At 37.8% G+C, this 21,116-nt stretch overlaps 1 long non-coding RNA gene across 1 annotated transcript; it reads left to right on the top strand.

Annotated features, from left to right (window-relative positions):
• Positions 10,741-14,071, top strand: LOC109849234. Its single transcript, XR_002249044.1, has 3 exons — positions 10,741-10,796; positions 13,631-13,940; positions 14,037-14,071. It is a non-coding gene; the product is annotated as an uncharacterized LOC109849234 (long non-coding RNA).

The following is a 21,116-nucleotide window of genomic DNA, read 5'->3' as shown; positions in this document are numbered from 1 at the left end:
GTTTTTCACTACACTTTCTGTCCATTCAACATATTTGTGTATATTTTGTAACTATTTTCTCTAATTAATAAAGTTCTTGGACTTCTTGGCCTGAGATCTCAAATAATGTCCACAGAAAATAGAGAGAATGAAGTTAATTGTCACGGTATAAAATTATGAAATCTTAAAAAATGTTCATAGAAAATAAAAGAGAATGAAGTTGTCACGATATAATATTATAACTCTAAATCTCACAATCTCAAAATCCCAACATAATGCAAGAGACTTCAATATGATGCCAGGGCAAACTCACCTTGCAAAAGTACATAAAAAATTGTATTGCATGAAATTTTGAGATTTTTGTTATATCATAAAACATTTTAGTATAGTATACCAAATTGATTCATATTCATATCTAAATTAAATGAGATAATATTTAAAGAATAGTAAATTTCACATACCCACCAAAAGCTTGGCCCATATTGAGATAACACCAAGAACTTTTAAAAACATCAAATAACACACGCACCAAAGTCTTATAACCTCCAATCTGTAACCTCTTCCAAAAAGTTTTTGGTGTTATCTCAAAGCGGATCAAACTTTTGAGGGTTTTTATGGATTTTTTTCCAAAAAAACGTGACACATATTTGAGCAATAAGCAACTCTTTCTTTCTACGTGAATGCCACTTTACTAGTATCTCTAAGTACTGCACATTCTGAATTCTAAAGTATGAAGGTATCATCAAAGAGTTGATTGGGCCTCATTTTATAAAATATAAGAGGCCGCAATTTGTGCAGGTGGCATAAAGGAAACGGCGCTCAACGGCAGCACCTGATGCATGAGAAAATATTTCTGCTCGTTTTCTGGTTCTTGGTGCTTTGGTCGTCGGGCATTGAAAGCTTAGGTATCCTTAATGGGCAAATTTACAATTGAGAACGTGTCAAAAGGGATGAAAAGATATCAGTTAGGGAAAAATGCTTCCGGCCCCCAAATTCGTAATAAGTATGCTTCCCCCTCCCAAGACTTTTTCAACGCTCTCAAAACCCCCAAATTCATAATAACTATGCACTGAGCCCCCAAAACACAAAGCCCAAGAATTTTACACAGGTAAAGACTATAATGCCCATTCTCTTTCTCACCATGCAATCCCTCTGCTCTCCTTCCCCCACCATTTTTGCCCTAGCCCCCTCCGTCCCTTCCACAACCCTCGTGGCGGCCGAAGCTCCTCTCCGGTCTCGCGCCTCGACCCCTCGCCTCCGCTCGCCGAGATCCGTCATGTCCACCGCCGATCCCAGCACGACCTCCGCTCGACCCCTCGCCTCCGTCCCCAACCCAATCCCTCAGGTCCATCATCCTCGAAAAACCCTACCACGTGCTCTCGAGCTCGTCCAGTCCGGCTCCGGCCGCCTCTCCGACCACGTGCAGGAGGAGCTCATCCCAAGGTGGCAGAGTACAACATCAAGAGAGCAGAGCTCGAGAGCGGCTTGCCACTCAAAGGAGTTGATTTGGACGAGCTCAGGGCACGCGACGTGGCACTGCGAAGGCCTTTTCATTAGTTACTAGTACTCCTCAACAGTACTCGTTACATCCACTATTTGATATTAGTCCATCAAATCTTTGGTATTCCTAAATAAATCCTTTAAATCATTGAAATGGCTCTAATCAGAAAATTAAGTCATGTAGCTATTTTAGATCTGGGCCCTTAATTCATAAAGCTGTCATTATGTAACTCAATTCTCATAATGGGCGAACTAATTTCAAAGTAAACTCAATTTACAATCAACCCGTAACCTCCACATAAATCTGGGCCCTTAATAATATAGGCTTTATGTACCAACTCGAAGGATACGGATTGGTTGTGGAGGTTACGAATTGATTGTTAAGATTACGGGTTGATTGTGGAGGTTACGGGTTGGTTTGTGGAGGTTACGTGTTGGTTGTGGAGGTTACGGGTTGATTGTTAAGTTTACGGATTGATTGTTAAGGTTACGTGTTAGTTGTTAATGTTACGGATTGATTGTTAAGGTTACGGGTTGGTTTGTGGAGGTTACGAATTGATTGTTAAGATTACGGGTTGATTGTGGAGGTTACGGGTTGGTTTGTGGAGGTTACGTGTTGGTTGTGGAGGTTACAGGTTGATTGTTAAGTTTACGGATTGATTGTTAAGGTTACGGGTTGGTTTGTGGAGGTTACATGTTGGTTGTGGAGGTTACGGGTTGATTGTTAAGGTTACGTGTTGGTTGTTAATGTTACGGATTGATTGTTAAGGTTACGGAGTTGGTACATAAAGCCTATAAAGTTTGATACGTAAACGTACTCGTCCTCTTGATTCATTCAAAGCCTCTGACCAGATTCTTCACGTGAGCCTGCAATAGTTACTAGTACTCCTCAACAGTACTCGTTACATCCACTATTTGATATTAGTCCATCAAATCTTTGGTATTCCTAAATAAATCCTTTAAATCATTGAAATGGCTCTAATCAGAAAATTAAGTCATGTAGCTATTTTAGATCTGGGCCCTTAATTCATAAAGCTGTCATTATGTAACTCAATTCTCATAATGGGCGAACTAATTTCAAAGTAAACTCAATTTAACAATCAATCCGTAAACTTAACAATCAACCCGTAACCTCCATAACCAACACGTAACCTCCACAAACCAACCCGTAACCTCCACAATCAACCTGCAATCTTAACAATCAATTCGTAACCTCCACAACCAATCCGTATCCTTCACAACCAACATGTATCCTTCACAACCGACCCAATCTTGATTCTTTCCGTTCTTGATTCCTAATTTTACACGAGTAAAATAGAGCCTATAACCCAAAAAAAACCCAAATTAAAGTTGCTGGTTATAATAATTGTTCTTCAAAAATAGATCAAACCTCAAATATCAGAAAATTAATAAACAAATGAATTGAATATTTTCCCTCAATTTCAAGAAATCCACTCGTGTCGTCTAGGTCAGCCGGGATCCTAAGGATGCGCTCGTCCCCTTTTGGCACTTTACGAATGCTAGCAGGCCCCCTAATGCTCCGTTCACATCGCTGGATGAAATGTTTGACCGCTTTTGTGAGGGTGGGTACCTGGTTCAATATGGGACCATCAGATGGAATACAAGAAGGAGAGCATGAAAAGGCCTTCGCAGTGCCACGTCGCGTGCCCTGAGCTCATCCAAATCAACTCCTTTGAGTGGCAAGCCGCTCTCGAGCTCTGCTCTCTTGCTGTTGTACTCTGCCGCCTTGGGACGAGCTCCTCCTGCACGTGGTCGGAGAGGCGGCCGGAGCCGGACTGGACGAGCTCGAGAGCACGTGGTAGGGTTTTTCGAGGATGATGGACCTGAGGGATTGGGTTGGGGACGGAGGCGAGGGGTCGAGCGGAGGTCGTGCTGGGATCGGCGGTGGACATGACGGATCTCGGCGAGCGGAGGCGAGGGGTCGAGGCGCGAGACCGGAGAGGAGCTTCGGCCGCCACGAGGGTTGTGGAAGGGACGGAGGGGGCTAGGGCAAAAATGGTGGGGGAAGGAGAGCAGAGGGATTGCATGGTGAGAAAGAGAATGGGCATTATAGTCTTTACCTGTGTAAAATTCTTGGGCTTTGTGTTTTGGGGGCTCAGTGCATAGTTATTATGAATTTGGGAGTTTTGGGAGCGTTGAAAAAGTCTTGGGAGGGGGAAGCATACTTATTACGAATTTGGGGGCTGGAAGCATTTTTCCCTAAAATAAATTTCATCCGGGACTTTTAGATCATAATAATTTTTTTATGCTAATTATCAACCCCTCTTAGGGTCTGTTTGGATGCAAAAATTGGAGGGGGAAAGCCTGCAAAAGTTCTGATTTTTTTAGAACTTTTGCAGGCTTTCTCCCGCTTTCTCCCTCCAGTTTTTGCAAACAAATGGGCCCTTAGCATTGGACGTCCCTAACTTTCCGAATGTCTTAGGTATTGGGGTTATATAAAACCCCTTAAAATTAAGTAGGGGGTTCTAATTTAAATTTCAATGTTAAAGGGGGGTTTTCGATTACTACTAACTTAAGTAGGATTTTATTATATTTTGAAAGCTATTAGGTTTATCTGATAACCGACAAAAGTTACTAGGAGTTTTATGATATTTAGCCATTTTATAAGACCATTTTTTAATAAATGAATGGTGGGATTTTGATTCGTATTCCTCTCACCATTTTAATTTTTCCCGACAATTTTAATTATTTTTATGTAATAATTTGTAAGGATGCTAGTAACTTGAGATTTTACTAATTTTCACTTCCAATTTTGTACCGTCTGAGTCAAAAAGTTCGGCGAAATTAAGTACAGACTTCTAGCATTATCGAGCTGGTTTTCTTTCTATCATAGAGTATAGAGTTAGTACGTATTATCAAACTTCATTTTATTTCTGTCACATCACTGAAACCCAATACGTACGTTTACAAATAACTTGCAAAAAGAAATTATATTCCATTAAATTCTTTTATCATATCATCACCATTCTGTAATTCATTTTCCTTTCCGTTCTCTTTACATATTACAACAACACAAAACACAACGACAACCTTACTCATGCTCTCATCTAATACATACCCACCAAAAAACCAAAAGGGTAGGTAAAAACTGTCCATGGACGACTCCAAAACTCCTTAAACGGATCAAACCAAGAAAAACCCGAAACCTATTGAAGCCCGCTTCAATCTTTAGATCCAAACATCATAGAATACAAATCACATCAGAACACTTTTTAAACCAGCAGTGTATTCTGAATCATAAAGATAACAATTGAAATTTATAAACTGTTCCTCTAACATTTTCACTAGAATAACTCAAATTACCATGTTTGTGTGTCTATATACTGGTGTCCTGATAAAATTTGTTCTGTATTGTTGAACCAATCTCAGCAACAAACAGAACATCTCACTATCCCATTCTCATTACACTCCGAGCACCGCCGCCACCCTCCGCCGCCACCGCGGCCGCCACCCTCCTCCTCCTCATCATCATCATACACCCTACAACTCCCGCAACAAAACCCACAAAGCACAAACCTCACATCTCCACACCCTTCACACTCCTCCCCCGTTTCATCCTCAAACCCTTTCAGAACTCTCCCCAGTTCCCCATCCTCATGCATCCTCCTAACCTCCTCGACCCCCAAACCTCTTTCTTCAACAAAAACCCTCGGCAGAACGAAACCCCCTCCTCCGTTCTTCTCCTTCAACTCTTCTCTAAACCCGCTATGCATCGACACGTCTCTTTCGTCCATCTTCACGCCGTACTCTTTTAGTATAGACTTGACGTAGCAACAATCGTCATAAGTCTTCCTTACCCCCCTGAGGCTCGTAAAGTAGAAGACCACCGCATTGCTCTTCGCTTTCATCGAACCGGGCGTCGGGGTCTCCAGCCCCAGTCGAAACGCGGCCTGTCGGGCAGAAGGAGAACGAGCGGCGGTCGAGAGGGGAGCAGTCGCCATGAAATCCGGGCCATGAGCTCGACCCATTGATAGGTTCAGGCTCGTTCGGGGGGGTCTCCGTTGGAGTTCTCGGGATTTTCCGACCAATTGCCTCCGACCACGATCGGACCTTTTCCAGATCAATGGAGGCTTTTTCTCCGTTCACGTCTTCGTTGAGGTTGAGGGAGCCGAGGGTTGAGGAAGTGAGGGAGACGACGTGGCCGTTGTCGGGTAGCGACTTGCTCCGAGGTAGAGGAGACGGAGACCGGAGGAGGTCCCTTTGAGCTTGCTTCGAGCTGTGGCAGCCCATGTGGGGCTTGAAAAAGTCTAGAAACAGAGGGGGGGAGTTCAGAGCTCTGTTTGAGGGTTGAGGATGGGGATGTATAAGGAGCAGAGTTTGAGGAATCGTGAGCTGGATTTTGTTGGGATTTTAAGTGGGGCTTTTTAGGGAAGTGGGTTGCGGAGCGGGGGAATGATGGGGTAAGTCCTAAAAAGGAGGATTTGAGGAGAGGTCACGTAGGGGGGAGGTTGATGCAAAAGAGGAATTTTTGAGGTTAAAATTTTTTTGAGAAGAGGACAATTTTGAGATTGCGTTGGAATAGGAAGACAGTACGAAAGCATCATGGTAAATGATTAAAGTCTTTCCGTGTAGGTTCGTGTACGAAGTACGTAATCTTTTCGGTGACTTTTTATCGTCCGGTAAAGTGAGTGGTTAATGAGACCTAACATTTTCTTAGCACATCAAACATGAAAGATCTATATGATGGCTAAAGTGAGTTAGCCTTCTATGATTTATCAAACGCAAAGATTATAAAAGAATCAAGCTAGCTCTTCTAGAGAGAATAAAATGAGTTGATCCCTTAAAAAATAAGGGGTTTATTAATACTCATATTTGGAAAAATTAAGAGTTAACATGTCTATTTATAAATAAAAACATTAGTCAAATCCTCGATATTTTCAAACATTAAAATAGATCACAAGTGCTAAAATAAAACCTATTTAACATGGTAATAATTTAGTCCTTCGCATTATCAAATGGATTAACTATGTTAATCTTCCTTCTTAATAGCTCTTCCTTAACCCTTTGCCAAACGGGGTTCAACAATTGTAATTGACTTCTACCTTTATATTAATATACAATTATTTTATTTTTTTCAATTATATATATTTTTATTTTTTCAATTATATATATATATATATATATATATATATATATATATATATATTATTTTTATTTATTATTATTTTTTTGAAGACAAGGATGAGGGCTGTCCCCCCCTCCCTCCAAATTAATATATGATTGTGATTTGTTTTGAATGACTAATAAGCATGCATGCAATTCAGAGGATTTAATTTTAATTATTTTATGAGAGAGTCAGAATTATCTAAATAGATTGGATTTAATTTTAATTATTTTAGTTCTCGTACTAACTATAATTGTTACGGGCATACAATTATTTCCCTAAAAAAACAATCTTCTGGATGTAGAAATCAAGATCACAAAGCTAGCACCAAATAACAGAAAAGAATCAACAATCACAAACACCTATACATATCCAGAAATCAATATCACAATCGCTAAGTTACAAAAATAAAAAAAATAAAAAAAAAGATCAACAAAAATCAATATCTTGATTCAGGGGTGGCAAACGGGTCGACCCGACCCGACCTGACCCATATAAAATTTGATCCGACCCATATAAGTATGACCCGACCCAACCCGTTTAATAAATGGGTTACCCGACCCGACCCATATAACCCGAATGACCCATTTATCAAACTTCTAACAATTGACTTAAACAGTTCAAATTTTCCAAACACTAACATCCACACATTACCTCCACAGTTCACACAACACTGATAACCATGAAGGAACAGCAAATATGCACATTTATGGACTTGTCGAGTACCAATAACAAAATTAAACTTTCAAACCAAAAACTCTCATAGATTTCAGTAATGCTGAAAACCATCAGAGCGTTCTATATAAAAAGCTCAAAACAATCCAACAATCATATATACCTACAGAAACTTAGCTTACTCTCAATGAAAACAAGTACTCACTCTAAATATCCTCTTAACACTTCCCTCAACAAATCTAAAATACCAATCAACATAGCAGAATCCTGAGAATTGTGAGGCAAGAGTACAATCTTCAACCAGGTAAACGATTATGCAAGTACCATAATTGGACATGTCCAAAAACTGATAAGACCTAATACATATTGTTGCAGTCTTCAAACACGGGACCAGGAAGTTCTGTTATCATCATGGCATCTTATACAAACTCATTGAAAAGAGACGCTCATCGACGTTTTCCTACTTATATTAATGCAGTTCTATCCGAGGAAATTCATGATCACAAGGTGGGGAACCAGACTGCAGAGGACAAAATCAGCAAAAGCTCGCTCCGGCGGCAAGTCCTGCAACGAGAGGGTGGATTTGTTAATAAAAGGAAGTGCAGCTCACAGGCAATATGATGCTTTCTGGATAAGATGATTTTGTACAAAATTACCTTGAATTCCTTGTTGTTTTTTGTTAACTTGGATGCGAAGACAAACTGCAAGTTCATAGAAGCTAAAAAAGAAACATGCGTTATTAAAGAAGAAACTTTTTCAGATTATCAGATCTTAGTTCCCCCCTGATTGAGCTATTATAGAAATTGTCTGCTATACTTCTCTAATTACAACAAAAATAGGGGCAAAAAAATAGACACAGAGATCATAAAAGCATATGGACCTAGAATCATTCTCCATTTTTGGCCTATGGACTTCTCTCGCTAATGTTTAAGCTCGTCTTGTGCATATGAAAATTGATAAATTAAGTTTACTACATACAAACACAAATCTCATTTTAAGAATTCACCTTCATGAATATCAAGATGAAGTTTTTTCATCTGGTCGGGATGCACAGCTCACATATGAATAGCATAAACTTCAGAGCAAGTCTATCAAGATACGACATAAGAATCTAACAGGTAGTAGGTTCTTACCTTTAGCTACCACATCATAGTATGACAGCTACCACATCATAGTATGAGAGATTCATACTTGTGTTGGCATAGATTCTCCAATATCTAATTGCATGATATCCTCGGAAAGCTCATCTAATTTCGGTTGCATGTCATCTATCATTAATAAAAAAATAAAAAACCAATAAGCAAATTCATAACATGTATTCTGATGCAAAAAACGTAAAAAATATAACATTAGTAATTGTCTACCTTTGATACCATATAACCAATCACGCGTGCAAACTAAAGCCTCCACATTGCTAGGCTTAAGAGTGTTACGGTATTGGTTAAGGATTCTCCCACCTACACTGAAAGTACTCTCCGAAGCAACTGTAGAGATAGGAACCGCCATTATGTCCCTTGCCAATAAAGAGAGCTCGGGGTATCTATGCTCATTAGTCTTCCAAAATGAAAGAATGTCGAGTTGAGCACCACGGTCAAGTCTTGGTTCATCCAAATAAAGTTCTAATTGGGTCTTTTGAGAACTAATAATTTCTTGACTTTCAAATGAGTCGAATTCCTAAATATAAAAACATACAAAAGGATGATATCATGATAATATTCTCTGTGATTAACAATTCTTCCATGATATAAGTGAAGGTGCAAAACATATAAAAGGTAACCTTATCTGTGTGCACATATATCTGTAGAAAACATGGAAAATAGGGATGAAGGTGCAAAAATAACATCTGAGATCATTTATATATCATGCAAAAATAACATCTGAAAACATTTGAAGAGAACCGTGTTTTGTCTAACAAAAAATGAGAACTGTGACATAAAACACTTGTTTTCTAATGCAAGTTGTGGGATGAGTCTTAAGGTCTGCAAGTTGTGGGATGACAAAGTAGCTTCAGAAACCAACAGTAACCAATTTGGTAGATAGAATCCCCCCCAAAAAAACTACTAGATCTAAATACATGCAGAAAATTTTGGAATTACCATATTTCCCAGATAATATGTTGTTTTATCAGATACCAGCTAATAGCATACTCAATATATGGTCACAGTTAAGTTACGACACATAGTATTTCATCACATATCTCGACTGATAATTTCATGATTGAACCAGTAGAATACTAGAGCTGAAAGGAAGATCCCTGGAGTTATACTTGGAAAATTTTAGGAATAAAAGAAATCAATGCAAAAACAATAAAAACTAAGAGATATAACACAATATGGAAGTTGCAAGAAATTATACACATACAAGATATAAATACATGCAAAATAATAAAAACTAAGAGATATACTAATTACTTGAGAAAGAAATTACCCTCAAGATATCAATGCAATCTTGATCAAATGTGTCATCATACACACGAGAAGTTCCCTCCTTGCTTGATTTCTCCAAGTTTCTTCTTCTATCACCATCCATATTGCTCGAGTACTCATTAAAGAGAGAGAAAAGCTTGTCTTTCACATTCCTAAGCTCCGTAGAATTGTGTCCATATATCCCATGATAGCAAAACTCTACAAATTGCATTTTGTATCGGGGATCCAAGATGCATGCAATAGCAAGTAGAACATTGTACTCACTCCAATATTTTTCAAATTTCTTGTACATTTTGGTTGCTATTAACTTAACATATTCATCATCATCTTTCATCCCACTCTTTAAAGTACGTTGCACAACAAATACTTGAAGAAAGTAGAGATTAGCCGTTGGATAATTTGTACCGGAGAAAAGACAAGTGACGTTATAGAAAGTGGCTAACAACCTCTTAACCTTCTCGACCTTATCCCATTCTTCTTGAGATGGACAAAATCTTGAGTAGTTGGAATCACTCAATTGCATGTATATAAATTGCCACCCCTAATCTTGAATTCTCAAATTGGATACAGAGACCCTGACCAACGCCGGTTGATGTCGGTCCGATATCGACCTGCACTTAGGGGTGGCAATTTATGACCCGACCCATCAACCCGACCCGACCCGACCCATTTATATTGGGTATGGGTCAAGTTATATGGGTTGGGTCATAAATGGGTCAACCCGAGTTTACCCTATGGGTTGATCTACTGACCCGTCTAACCCATCATCTAACCCGAATTTACCCAAGTGAACCTCTGCTGACCCGACTAACTCTTCGTCTCTCTTAAACGAAGCCCTAGATTTCTCTCTCTCCTCTCGAGCGGCAAGGGGCGGCGAGCTGCAGCGATCCTCGAAGCTAAGTTCTCTCTTCATCGGTGAGCGACAGCGATCCTCGGCGAGCGGCGAGCGGCATCGATCCTCGAAGCTAAGTTCTCTCTCCATCGAGCAGCCATAGTTCCTCCTCTCTCTCTCCATCGAGCAGCCATAGCCCAGTTCCTCTTGATCAACAGAAGAATCAGATCTTCAATCGAGCTAATCACTGGATTTTGAGGTACACTCTTAGCTAGGGCTTTTTGATCTTGCGTTCTATCAATTTTCGGGGGTTTTTTATCCTGATTTCTATCAATTTTGGGGGTTTTTTACTCTTGTGATTGTTTTCTTAGGAGCCGGTTTATTCAGTCAAATGTTCTGTAATTTGCGTTGGTAATTAAACACTGAGCAGTCCTTTTTATGGGAGGAAAATGTTAAGTTGTTGACAAAATTTATCATATTTTGCGAAATCCCTCCCCTTTCATTTTTCTTCCTCTTTCATGTGAATTGTAATAACTAGAGTTTTGATTTAAATAGCAGTACAAAAGTGTAGAATGTGAGATGGTTTATTTAAAAAAAATCTATGGATGACAATGTCTATCTGTTTTGAATAAAAATAGGAGTAATAATATGTTAATCTATTTTGAATGAAAATGAGAGTAATAATATGTTAAAAGTGATCAGAGTCTTTATTATGAAAACTATATGCATTGTATAATTAATCTATTTTCATATCTGCCAGAATTGCGCACGAGGGATTAGATAGACCAGGGGATGCCAAAAAATGATCTGTGTGTGGGCGATGTTTCTTTTGTGTTTTTTGTGCATGTGTGGTGTACGCATCTCTCATTTCACAGTTCTTGCATACTTTTAATATGAGCTTTGATGAAGATCCAGCGGGGCAATAAATTCTGTTTAGAATCAGTTACTTTATGTTATCTGTTGAATTTTATTTAATTTTATGAATCTTATGTAGTTCTGTAATTTTCATCACAGTTAATGGAGTCTAATTCTACCCATAATTCTATAGCGGATAATGTAGAAGCAGATTCATCTAATGAAGAATTAGAAGACATGTCTAGTCCTGTTCAGAAAAAATCCAAAGCGATAATTGTTGGAAGTCGAAAAAGAAAATTAACGTCCAAAGCTTGGAAAATGTTTGACCTTGTTCAAGAGCCAGGTGGGAAACAATATTCAATATGTAAGAAGTGTGGAATCAAATATGTTGCCGAAGGTAACCACGGGACAAAGAACATGTTAAGACACATGAAAATTTGTAAGAAAGCTACTAGAGAAGATATTGAGGGTCTATCTAACTCAAAAGATTCTATAATGAGTTCCTCAAGATTTAATTTTGACCCGGATAAGTTTATGGAGCTCTTAGTCTCGGCCATCATTATGCACGATTTGCCATTTCAATTTGTTGAGTATGAGGGTATTCGAGCAATCTTCTCTTATCTTTGTGAGGATATAAAACACATATCAAGAAATACGGTTAAATCCGATGTTCTTAAAATCTATGGAAGAGAGAAAAATACGCTAAAAGAAGCTTTTGAATCGATTCCGGGTAGAATTAACTTGACTTCCGATTTATGGACATCAATAGCCACCGACGGATATATTTGTCTCACGGCACACTACATTGATCATGAGTGGAAATTACAAAATCGGGTTCTTAACTTTTCTTATATGCCACCTCCTCATTCCGGTGTTGCCATTTGTGAGAAGATCTATAAGTTGTTAGTTGATTGGAAAATTGAAAAGAAGTTGTTTTCTTTCACTCTTGATAATGCATCCACAAATGATGTTTTTGTTGATTTATTGAAAAAACAACTTAATTTGAAAGAAGCACTTCTTGGGAAGGGAGAATTTTTTCATATTAGATGTTGTACTCATATCCTCAACTTGATTGTCCAAGATGGTTTAAAAGAAGTCCATGGTTGTATCAATAAAATTCGAGAAAGCGTCAAGTATATAAAAGGCTCTCAAATTAGAAAACAAAAATTTTGGGAATGTGTCTCTCATGAATCTTTGGAAGTGAAAAAGAGTTTAAGGCAAGATGTTCCAACAAGATGGAATGCTACTTTTCTAATGCTTGAGAGTGCTTTATACTATCGTCGTGCATTTATACACATGCAATTGAGTGATTCCAACTACTCAAGATTTTGTCCATCTCAAGAAGAATGGGATAAGGCCGAGAAGGTTAAGATTTTGGAGAGGCGAAGCCCTGCTGGATTGGAGACTCAGATCTAAAAAAGATCTCAACTTTGGGACTTCGAGGACTTGCTCATTCAGATCTGGTGCTCGGCGACCGTCAACGCCAAATAAGGCAGGTGTTCGAGAGGACCGGATCTCAGATCTACGCGTACGAACTCCGGATCTAAGCTTGGTCTTAGATCCCGAGACTTGGACGATTGTTTCCTTGGTGAATCAATCCTCCCCGGCTATTATTTCCTTCGTGGAATAATACCCGTCGTACTGCTCAGATCTGACCGGATCTAGATCGCGCGGTGGTCCACGGCAAACAACCCCGGCGCAGGCAAAGAACCCACAAAGCGAGCGACCGCAAAACAGGAGCTCGTAATTCGTTCGACAAACAAGAGAAAAAGTTGTAATCTTTCTTTTTGTAGATGTCTTACAATCACATTGTAAATACCTTTCGGAAATGTTTGTTTGTTTTCTTGTGTTCTTTTGTAAACATTTTACAGTTATAAATGATTATCCATTCCATGCCTTTTGATTTTTCCCGCGAACACATACAAACTGATTATGATGAATGTGGTAATTACTTATTTTAAGATACTAAAGATGTCAGGAAATTAGGATTTGGTCTACAGAGTAAAGGCACAAGTGAATAGAGGCACAAGTGAATAGAGGGACTTATTTTAAGTCTACAGAGTAAAGGCACAAGTGAATAGAGGGACTTATTTTAAGATACTAAAGATGTCAGGGTCTAATATTAAATTAATTTGCTTTAGTAGCTACTTTTCCTACTAACATTTAATTAAGCTTTTGTTTCCCTAAGATTTGCTTGGCATTTGTTCAAATGTACTTTACGTATCTTTTTTTATTTAGGAATTCGACTCGTTTGAAAGCCAAGAAATTATTAGTTCTCAAAAGACCCAATTAGAACTTTATTTGGATGAACCAAGACTTGACCGTGGTGCTCAACTCGACATTCTTTCATTTTGGAAGACTAATGAGCATAGATACCCCGAGCTCTCTCTATTGGCAAGGGACATAATGGCGGTTCCTATTTCTACGGTTGCTTCGGAGAGTACTTTCAGTGTAGGTGGGAGAATCCTTAACCAATACCGTAGCACTCTTAAGCCTAGCAATGTGGAGGCTTTAGTTTGCACGCGTGATTGGTTATATGGTATCAAAGGTAGACAATTACTAATGTTATATTTTTTACGTTTTTTGCATCAGAATACATGTTATGAATTTGCTTATTGGTTTTTTATTTTTTTATTAATGATAGATGACATGCAACCGAAATTAGATGAGCTTTCCGAGGATATCATGCAATTAGATATTGGAGAATCTATGCCAACACAAGTATGAATCTCTCATACTATGATGTGGTAGCTGTCATACTATGATGTGGTAGCTGAAGGTAAGAACCTACTAGCTGTTAGATTCTTATGTCGTATCTTGATAGACTTGCTCTGAAGTTTATGCTATTCATATGTGAGCTGTACATCCCGACCAGATGAAAAAACTTCATCTTGATATTCATGAAGGTGAATTCTTAAAATGAGCTTTGTGTTTGTATGTAGTAAACTTAATTTATCAATTTTCATATGCACAAGACGAGCTTAAACATTAGCGAGAGAAGTCCATAGGTAATTTTGTACAAAATCATCTTATCCAGAAAGCATCATATTGCCTGTGAGCTGCACTTCCTTTTATTAACAAATCCACCCTCTCGTTGCAGGACTTGCCGCCGGAGCGAGCTTTTGCTGATTTTGTCCTCTGCAGTCTGGTTCCCCACCTTGTGATCATGAATTTCCTCGGATAGAACTGCATTAATATAAGTAGGAAAACGTCGATGAGCGTCTCTTTTCAATGAGTTTGTCTAAGATGCCATGATGATAACAGAATTTCCTGGTCCCGTGTTTGAAGACTGCAACAATATGTATTAGGTCTTATCAGTTTTTGGACATGTCCAATTATGGTACTCGCATAATCGTTTACCTGGTTGAAGATTGTACTCTTGCCTCACAATTCTCAGGATTCTGCTATGTTGATTGGTATTTTAGATTTGTTGAGGGAAGTGTTAAGAGGATATTTAGAGTGAGTACTTGTTTTCATTGAGAGTAAGCTAAGTTTCTGTAGGTATATATGATTGTTGGATTGTTTTGAGTTTTTTATATAGAACGCTCTGATGGTTTTCAGCATTACTGAAATCTATGAGAGTTTTTGGTTTGAAAGTTTAATTTTGTTATTGGTACTCGACAAGTCCATAAATGTGCATATTTGCTGTTCCTTCATGGTTATCAGTGTTGTGTGAACTGTGGAGGTAATGTGTGGATGTTAGTGTTTGGAAAATTTGAACAGTTTAAGTCAATTGTTAGAAGTTTGATAAATGGGTCATTCGGGTTATATGGGTCGGATCGGGTAACCCATTTATTAAACGGGTTGGGTCGGGTCATACTTATATGGGTCGGGTCAAATTTTATATGGGTCGGGTCGGGTCGGGTCGGGTCGACCCGTTTGCCACCCGCAGCACTGTGACCGATGTTGGTCTGAAGACGTTGTATCTACACACGGAGTCTTCTGGTCAAACGTCACCAATAATAGACCCACTCGTGTGGGGGCCCAGATGGGCTTGAGAGGAGCTGGGCCGGGTGAAGCGAAGCGTGCAAGGGGCATCTATTTCCGAAAACAGGGGAAATTGCGGAGGAAAGCTGTGCAAAAAAGGCAGTTAATAAGTTTTGCCTCCTTTTGCCGTTAAATAAAAGCTAGTGGATAGTGGATACGTAGGGCCCACTGATGGAGAAAAAGCCCGAAAAGGTTTTTGGATACGTGCGCGATAATTGAGGAAGAAAGAATGGGACTTTGTCTGCTAATTTTTGAAAAACGAACGAGACAGAAAAAAAATAAAAATAAAGAAGAAAAGTCTGTAGTCAGATGAATATATATACTCATAAGTTTCAAATGCGTCTGGAATCGTTAGAGTTTAACACGTGATTAGTTACAAAAGGAGTCCAATGAGGTGATGCAAGATTTAATGAACCATACTACCGTTTTAACGAAAGATTTGAAGAGTTTTGCTAACTCTACGATTACCAACTGAATCTAGCGAGTAATATCGAGAAGGGAAAAAAAGAAATAGACTTTAGGTTCACCTGTGTATTTTCGATGAGTATTCTAAAGGTCAGATGCGTTCACAAAGGATGTTCTGATAGAATTCATATTCTTTGATGAGATGGTCAACTAAGAAACTATATAATTAATAGAAAACAATGCGGAGAAGAAGGCTATATATTTTTTTAAAAAAAATTAATACTTGAGTAGGTGAAATTCCGCCAAAAGTTGAGAGGGGTTTTCGCGGTAACTCCTCAAGTTTAGGCACGTCCTTCTAATTTTTAGACTTTATAGTTGTTTTGTGGAAATCACCCCAAAGTTCAAAAGGCTTGTGAAATCTAAGAAAGAGGGCCTTATTTTATTACAACAACTTTCCTTTGCTAGAAAAATTATAGGCCCACTAACTTTGATGGGCTGCCTCGTTGTCGATATGTTTTGCGTAGACAGAACCATTTTGTTGCGGCCCACTTTCTTATATTTGCGGCGAGCTCCAATTCTTGCCGCTTCGATTGCTATGAGCCTATGATGCATATCTATTGTCAATATTTTCTGAATCTTAATTCACTAGTTTTTCTTTCTTTTTTCCCCCCTTTTATCTTTTTATGTTGCAAAGAATATAGAAGGATTTAATCACTTGTTGAACTATGACGCATTTGTATTTGCTGGACTGCTGACTGCGTCTCTTCGTTCAAGCAGGAGGTAAATTATTTGCCCACCACCTGTTTGCTCATTTGCCACAATGGTGTGTACGATAACCATGAAGATAGTAGCATTTCTGATCACCAGGTGCATTTCTTTTGAATTTTTATCTGAATAAATCTGCAATTTATTTGTTTTAATTAATTCCTTACGCTATACATAAGAATCAAGATGCATGCTTCTTGCCCAAATAGAACTGAAAATAAATTTGGAAGGCTCTTGTTGTAACGCCATTAGAAGTAGGGGTGCTAAACCGTATCCGTATCCGAAGGGGTGCTAAACCGTATCCGTATCCGAGAAAATATCCGTAACCGTACTGTTTGGATACGAATATGATTACTCAAATGTATAACCAATAGGATATGGTTACGGATATGGTTTTGTAGTAAAATATCTGTATCCGTATCCGAAATATCCGAATACATATCAGTCATACTCTTATGATAGTCTCGATTCTTAGATTATGGATTTGTGGTTAATTTTGATGATCAAGATGTTTAATCTTAACTTTTCAGTTATAATGGACTTATTAACGAACTCTTTTGTATCACATGAACTATGTTTTTCTCAATACTATCAAGTTTTGTCATATCGTTTTTGTATCTGCATGTATATCCGCTTATATATCCGCATGTATATCCGTAACTGTATCCGATTTTAGCAGATATGGTTATAAAATTTTCTTACCGAGATATATCCGTATCTGTATCCATATCCGAGATGGATAAGTGGATATGGATATGGTAAGCATCATATCCAAGTCGTATCCGCACCGAATGCACCCCTAATTTAGAAGGCATTTTTAGCACAAATTTATTTGACGATAAATTTGGGCAGCAGAAGAGTGAATTAGTTTAGGACTATACATAGTTTTTGTCTCTCTAAGTTTATTGTTACAGTATAAAATTATAACCTTCACTCATTACCACAACTTTGGAGTTTTAGTGCAGTGATGGAGACTTCAATATAGTATCGGAGCAGCCCAGGTTCAAATTTTGCTGTCCGGGGAATTTCTAAGCGGTTTTCAAAAAAAATTGGTACTGTTGCGTGAATCCAAGTTTTTGCTCATAAAAAGCTTCCAACCTTTTAGAGCATGTTAGGGTATAAAATTATAACCCCCAATCCTCATCATAACTTCAGAGTTTTCGGCATAGTTGCGGGGACTTTGGCATTTATAAAAGTTCAAAGATCGCCATGTAAGTTTCTATTGCATATTTAACTCCATAATTTACATCTCTATGGCTGAAACTAAGAGTACATGAATCAAACTTCATCCAAAAGATCTCAACAGGGTATTAACTCCGATACAAATAGCTAAAATCAAGAAAGAAAGGAATCCAAGTGGTCCGTTTGCAGGCTTACCGAGCAACCACCAAGCATTAGACCTATGAAGAAAGTAGCTAGTTTTGCATGGAATCACAGATACATAAAGCCTATAAACTAAAGTAAACGAAGCTTCTATTCTTTTGTTTATACTTGCACCTTCAGAAGAAGCTACAATCAAATTCCACATTGGATTCCAAAGTCCAATTTGAAAATAGCTAACTATGCCTAACTAACAAAAAAACCATGTGTAGGTTTGGATCCCAGCCAGCTAGATGCTCCCTAACAAGAAAGAAATAGGGGGCAAATGTTAGGATTGGGAGGTTGGTAGTCTTTTTGAAACCTAACATTTGCAAAATTTAAGGCACATGATTGATCTATATATCTTCTCATAGCTTCCTCTTTTGGGGCAATCTGGCTCATGTGTGTCGTTTCGAGTTCATCGCTGTTTATGCATAAGAGTTTCTTTCTGTTTTCATAGAGAGACGCAATTGATTTGCATAGATCGAAATGAACAGTGTGGGCCGTTTCATTTTTTGTACCTTGCTCCGCATAATTTTGGATGGAAGCAATTGAGAATGATATCCTAATAGTTAAGGGGGGAGATGAACCTTAACATAACCGAATGAAAGAATATGATTCTTCTGGCAGACCCCCAGAGTTTAGGATGTAGAGTAGAAGTTCTTTATGTCGCAAGTTATTTCTGATTGTTAACTTGAAAATAGGATCGGGTTCGTGTTGCAGAATAAATAGGACAAATCATATATAATCTAGTTAACTGATAGATTGAAGTTCAGTTTTGTTATTTGTGATTGAACTCAGAAAGAGATCACTAGTTGAGGGAGTTAATGGAGATTGAGATTTATAGATATGCACAGTTTCAGGTTTCAATGATCAACCATCTATCCCTTGATCACGTGATTGTGAAGTTTCATTATTTTCAAGGCATTTTTTATTGCAAATTTAGGCTGCTTGTGGGTTAATATAATAAACATTAAGATCAAACATAGTTTTAGACTTATGCCGAGTAATCTTCTTTGCTTTAATTTGTTTGATGTCTTTGCTTACTTAGGATTCTTCTCTTCTGGTACCTCTCTCTGTATCTATATATATCTGACTGTAATATGTGTATCTTATGATGCGTTCACATTTTCATGTCAAATGTCTCTTTTATATGATTAAAGGCGCAGTTTTTGCTCCAGTGAACTTGAGTTGAGCGGTGGCTTTGCTCCCTTTGCATTGTAGTAAGAGCTGAAAGTATATGAAAATTGTATGTGACTTCACATTTAAAACTTTTATCTTCGTTTTCCACCAATATTGTTGACTGAGAACCCTTGGACCGTGTCGAGCTTTGACTTCACCTCTCTATATAAAAATTCTAAGGTAATTTTCACTAAACCCCCATGAGCTTTCAGGCCCCATGAACTTTTAGTGTTTTGCAGTAAAGCAGTACGTATGAACTTTCAAAATCACATTAAACCCCCGATAACTTTTTTGTTTTGTAGAAAAATCCCAATAACTTTAATTCTACATTTTACATATAATATCCATGGACTAGAACCAAAAAACAACATGAAAAGGCATTTTGAAAATTATTGGGGTTTAATTTAATTTACCGAAAAGACATTGGGGGGTTTTCTGCAAAAGTTATTGGGGTTTAGTGTTGAAAGGTCATAGTGGTTTACTGCAAAACACAAAAAGTTCATGGGGGATTTAGTGTAGTTTACCCAAAAATCTATCGTTATCCCTTTTTTTTCTTCTTTAGACATAAATTATCTCTCTTTATAGGTAAACTATTCACCTATGTTCTTTTAATTGTAAATTATCTTATTTTATATGTAGACTATGTACCTTTATTTCAAGTGTTGATGATTTTCAGAATCCGACATATCTAATAAACTGTCTCTCTGCATAAACTGGTTTTCCTTTATACTTTCCACCTACATTGCTTTGTGAATTTTTTTTCTCTTCCATGTTTTATGGCCTTGCTTTGCACAAAGTGTCTTTATTTCTTTATCAGTTATCTAACTTTACACATAAACTATCTACATTTGTGCACTAATTATCTTCTTGGGTAAATCGTGCATGCATAAACCCCATCATCTATACTCCCAATTATACTCAGCGCCTCTCATTTCATTTACTACCTCTTACCATTTTAGAAAGATGAAAAATTCCTCAATGACCCAAAATATGGAACCAATAGGAGGGACAAGTGAGGTGTCCCCCTCCTATTGGATAATGAGTTGGTCATCATTAATGATGTTCAACTCATTATCCAATAGGAGGGGGACACCTCACTTATCCCCCTTATTGGTCTCATATTTTGGGTCCCCGTAACAAAGCTCTAGAAAGATATATCACACACCATTTTCTATGCTAATAACTAAGTTGAGAGGTGTTTAATGCAACTGAAGGTATGGAGGGTAATCATGTGGAATTTACCGCATCTTCTTTATTACATGAGCAATCTATTCTTCTGTAGGTACTTATAGGACGTACTTATAGGAGGGTCCAAAGAATCACCGTTCACGCTACAGTAAATGCTACAGTTGATTACTGTTGCATGAAGGTAAAACTAGATCTGACCTCCGCGCTCGAGTTACTGTTCATACTACAGTGATTTACTGTTGCATAAACTGTAAATCAGATCTGAGCCTCTATACTTAAAGCTACTATTCATTCTACAGTATTTTACTGTATTATAAATAGTAAAACAAATTAAATGTATTAAAACGTAGATTCTCCTTCAAGTATAAAGGAGTAGATATGATTTCTAAATCAAATGTATTAGAACTTAGATTATTTTTTAAGTGTATAGGAGTAGATATGATTTCTTATTTTAAGCGTACAATAATTAAATCAAATGTGTTAAAACTTAGAGGAAGACAAGTTCAAAATGCGGTGCTTAAAAAAAGAGGATCGTGCTTTGTGCGGGGTGCACACTAGTCTACTATTATAAGCAAACTGTCATTTTATTGACAAATTAATTTCCTTTAAATTTGAACTATCTGCCTTTGTATGTAAATTACCTATCATCATTCTCTATTACATATCAATCACTATTCAGAGACAATTAACCTTTCTTTTTTTTCTTTTTTCTCTTGATAGACGTGGTTTTATAAGGTTAAATAACCAGAAGTTGCGTGTAATTTTTCTCTGTATTTTTATTTTGCAATACTTATCAGATAAAAACTTATGAAATAAGATGAGAGAGGGATAAGAAATG

Source organism: Asparagus officinalis, chromosome 7 (assembly GCF_001876935.1).
Source record: "Asparagus officinalis chromosome 7, Aspof.V1, whole genome shotgun sequence".
Taxonomy (NCBI): domain Eukaryota; kingdom Viridiplantae; phylum Streptophyta; class Magnoliopsida; order Asparagales; family Asparagaceae; genus Asparagus; species Asparagus officinalis.
This window is presented reverse-complemented; position numbering and strand designations above follow the sequence as displayed.